This window comes from Octopus bimaculoides, chromosome 21 (assembly GCF_046866305.1).
Source record: "Octopus bimaculoides isolate indiv1 chromosome 21, ASM4686630v1, whole genome shotgun sequence".
Taxonomy (NCBI): Eukaryota; Metazoa; Mollusca; class Cephalopoda; order Octopoda; family Octopodidae; genus Octopus; species Octopus bimaculoides.
Genome location: NC_142948.1, coordinates 28,398,097 through 28,402,968, shown reverse-complemented (window position 1 = coordinate 28,402,968; position 4,872 = coordinate 28,398,097). Strand labels below are relative to the sequence as shown.

The following is a 4,872-nucleotide window of genomic DNA, read 5'->3' as shown; positions in this document are numbered from 1 at the left end:
TCTCTATCTCGGTGTCTCTCTATCTGGGTGCCTCTCGTCCTTTATATACACATTGACTCACGTTGTAGTTGTGTATGTTGTGCATGCATAATATATATCGATGTGCGCATATATCTGTGCACACGTGTTTTTCATATAAAAAGAGGGACAGTAAATTATATGCATACAGAGAGAGAGAGATAAAGAATTTGCATAAACAAAATGTTGGAAATATACACGTGATTTACAAGTATTTGTTTTTAGTTTTAATGCTCATTATAATTTCTCAGCTGTTTAAACAATAACGATTTGAGAAAAAGAAAAATCAACTCCCATGAGGAACGTGACAACTTATTTGTATAACCTGTTTTGTTACATATTTTAAAGAAAAAAACATTCGATACGTTACTGATTAAATATTTCATGAGACAACTGTTGTTGTTGCTAGCACGCCGTCGGTTACGACGTCGAGGGTTCCGGTTGATCCGATCATCAGAACATCCTGCTCGTGAAATTAACGTGCAAGTGGCTGAGCACACCACAGACACTTGTATCCTTAACGTAGTTCTCGGGAAGATTCAGCGTGACACAGAGTGTGACAAGGCTGGCCCCTTTGAAATACAGGTACAACAGAAACAGGAAGAAAGAGTGAGAGAAAGTTGTGGTGAAAGAGTACCACATGGTTCGCCACTATCCCCTGACGGAGCCTCGTCGAACTTTAGGCGTTTTCGCTCAATAAACACTCACAACGCCCGCTCAGGGAATCGAAACCGGGATCTTACGATCACGAGTCCGCTACCCTAACCACTGGGCCATTTTGCCTCCACTCAGGAGACAACTATAACGATGGTAGAGCTTGAATATTACAAGGCAGAAACGTTAGCACGCCGGGCGAAATGCTTAGCGGTATTTCGTCTGCCCTTACGTTCTAAGTTCAATTTCGTCGAGGTGAACTTTGGCTTTCATCCTTTCGGGATCGATAAATTAAGTACCAGTTACATACTAAGGTTCTTTTCTCTAAAACTATATATATATATAAAATTTAATTGCATGCATTTATAAAAAAGATCTTTCCATGAATGCTTACATTTGTCAAACAAAAGAATTTATCATACGATTGTTTCCATTCCTATCATAAACAAATTGTCAAATATTATTAACAAATTGCCATTGTTAAAATTTTGTATACTTTGTTTTACATTCTTCTCACTTTCTTTCTCTCTCTCTCTCTCTCTCTCTCTCTCTCTCTCTCACTCTCTCTCTCTCTCTCGCTCATCTTCTTACTATATAGCTACTTTATGTCTCCCAAATCTCTCAATCGCTATATGTTTATATATACATATTACATATTACATATGCACACATATATATATACATACATAAAACGTGAGCCCTTGCGTATATAAAGTGTGAAAAACACCGAAGAAGAAACATTAGGACCTGAGACTAGCTGTGGGAAATTTCCAATAGAAGCAAACGCAACAAACGAATCATCATGAAAGGAATTGTTTTTTTGATGATAGTAATGTGTTTCCTGGCTTTGGTCGTCGCTCAACATAAAATAATATTTGGTATGTATAAATGTACACTGTCTCATACACTGACACGCTCGCTCATACCCATACACACAGACACATAACCTCTGTCTATATGAGTGCGCATGTGTGTCTCTGTGTGTGTGCATGTATGTATGTATGTATGTATGTATGTATGTATGTATGTTAATGCTTTTGTTTTGGAATATTCCTCGTGTGAAGTCGTATGTCAAATCAGGTATAGTAATATTTCGGGATGCTCATTTTTTTCTTGCCAAATTAACAAACGAGCTATAATATTCATTCTTCCCTTCAACTTTAAAATTATTTTCGTTTTCGATTGCTTTGTCTAAAATTTTTCGTCACACATCCTGTGACGTCTTCAGCGATTTTCCATCACTCGTTTCTCTTCTTGTCATCTTTAGTCTATTCTCTCAAGAATGAACTGAACAAGTGCTTCAAAACTCTGCACTTCGTCAGAGTATTCTCCACAGCCATGGTCGCTACCTGCCGGAAAGTGCAGTCGATATTTATTTGCGGTATAAGGGGATTCATAATTGTTAATTACACTAGTGCTACCGCTAATTAATATATGAATATATATATGTCTATGTATATACATGTATATGCATATGCATATATATATATATATATATATATATATATATATATATATATATATATATATATATATATATACATATATATATATATATATATATATATATATATATATATATATATATATATATATATATATATATATATATACATATATATATATATATATATATATATATATATATATATATATATATATAATTATATATATATATATATATATATATATATATATATATATACATATATATATATATATATATATATTTATATATATATATATATATATATATATATATAAACAAAATATTTAAATTTGCAGTTACATGTGTTTCAGTCTAACTTTGTGAATAAAATATTAACATTAATAATTATAAGAATAAAATTGATATGTAATATGATATTATATATAAATATATGTGTGTGTCTCTCTCTCTCTCTCTCTCTCTCTCTCTCTATATATATATATATATATATATATATATATATATATATATATATATATATATATATATATATATATACATATTCATTTATTTATATTTATATTTATATATATATATATCCACATTCGTACATATCTATGTATATATACGCATATGTATATATATATATATATATATATATATATATATATATATATATATATACATATATATATATATATATATATATATATATATATGCCGATACACACACACATACACATATTTCTGCATTGTATAAAACAACAGAAGTTTGTTTTTCTTTTTCAGAAGAGATATGCACCCGTATATTTTGCGTAACTAATGAATGCCTCACTGCTCGATGTCGAAATTTTCCAAATGCGGAATGCAGGTATGTATAAAGAAATTTAATATTCCTTAATGTTATCATTAAAACAGATATCATAATCGTTCTTTATAATGTATATTATTATTTTTATCATTATTAGTATTGTTATCTTTTGCGTTTAGTCTGCTTCTTTGTTACAATAAAAGTGCCGAGACACACCCAGCGTCCTGGGGTGACTGAAGGATAAGAGATGATACAGTTGAAATGAAAGACAGGAGACGAGAAGTGGCAGGGGCAGTAGCAAAATTTAATACAGCACAGACATTTAAATTGATAGGATTTTTCTTAGGGCAATAGTTGTCAGCACAATCTTTCTTGATTTGTCTGAGAGATGCTTATCTTCGGAATTTATCTTGATGTATGTAACATCTCTTTTATATCATACCGAGGGTACCTACAACATTTATTTCCAGGTACTTATACTTACTTAATTTGTCAAATTCCTTTACGGATATATTTTTTATCAGTGGGAATATTTACATCTGTTAGTCTACAAGTGTTTTCTTCCCTGTCTTAAATATGTATGTCCAGTCGGTTAGCCTGGATCGTTCCGTCAGTGTTGACTGGAAAATCCAAGAGCATAGTGATATTTTTTTACCTTCAACGACTGGCTTCGGGTAATGTTCATACCAGTAAGTACGAGTTCCGATTTTGTTCTGTTTACATATTTTTCAATGTAAATACTGTCCTACCCTGTCGTGGTGATTTTTGTATTCGTTTTGTGTCAGCACAGGATATCCTGAGACGAGATGGTGTATTGTTTCGTCAAAGGTGTCACAGAATCCTCATGTTAGGATCAGTCCACACATAACACACTACACGCACATCACACACTACAATTAACACTCCATATGTCACGCACAAAATGCATATCAATCCGTACATAATATACTTCGTGTATAATACACACCGTACATAACAAAAAGCCACACTACATAACATTTATATTTGACATTGCCTTTACTCTTTCTTGAAAACATGATTGTCTCATTTATTCACTTGTCTTACTTTTTAGGGCTCTTTGCGGTTGCTTTGCAAGATTTTTCTGGAGAGGACATAATATAACGCACCTATGCAACTAACCTTTTAAAGATATCGATTATGGAACCAAATAGATAATTATCATGAATTTGTTAAATGGAATATTACTCCTCTTAATTGTTCTTAGTCTTTTAATGATTTTCACTCCTTTTATCACATTTTCTTTTACGCGTCGCTTATTGTCAAATTTCGGGCAAAACTATATTTAAACAGCATAAACTGTTGTAATAACTGAAAGAAAATTAAAGTCATGAATATTCTAAAACACGTTTGTCTCTTTTTTCGTTAGAGTAAATGTGTTATATTCTTTAATGAAATCAATGCTGTCGTTACTGTTGAAAGAAAATAAGTCAATGATGAATTTATGAGATACTTGAGAGATGGTAAGAGTGTTGCACCAATACGGTGTTAAAAACATCTATGAATATTAGCTAAATTATGCAGTAGACGCATTTAAAAGTGTAATCCATGAATTAGGTTGTAATTGAAAAAATGCATGTGAATGTCACGTTAAATAAAATCATCCGAAATCTATTGTTTTGAAAAAAATATAAACTCATTATCCAACAAACACTACGGCAGAGAGGAACTTTTAATCTTGAACACCTAAATAGGCTATGCGTGCAGAATATTCTAGATGATGTACTTCAATATACACCTTTACCGAAAAGCATTAGGAGATGTAGCACTTGATACAATGTGAACAGAAGATACATCAGATAATGTAGTCCCCAATACACTGTGCATGGAGGGGATATTATTTTGTGTATTCCATAACGATTGTAACTTGAAGACATCATATAATTGAATGTTGTGTTAGATACTCTATAATTGAATAACATAACTAATAACGAAGTTTTGT

The 4,872-nt window shown here is 31.6% G+C and overlaps 2 long non-coding RNA genes across 2 annotated transcripts in view; one reads left to right on the top strand and one right to left on the bottom strand.

Moving 5' to 3' along the window:
• Positions 1 to 60, bottom strand: part of LOC106869916 (uncharacterized) — a 5,096-nt gene extending 5,036 nt beyond the window's left edge. Inside the window, exon 1 of the long non-coding RNA XR_001409456.3 lies at positions 1 to 60. This exon is cut by the window's left edge and continues 169 nt beyond it. This is a non-coding gene — a long non-coding RNA (uncharacterized LOC106869916).
• Positions 61 to 1,305: 1,245 nt separating this feature from the next.
• LOC149131535 (uncharacterized) lies at positions 1,306 to 4,544 on the top strand. The gene is made up of 3 exons (XR_016237786.1): positions 1,306 to 1,550; positions 2,891 to 2,972; positions 3,985 to 4,544. It is a non-coding gene; the product is annotated as an uncharacterized LOC149131535 (long non-coding RNA).
• Positions 4,545 to 4,872: the final 328 nt, after the last annotated feature.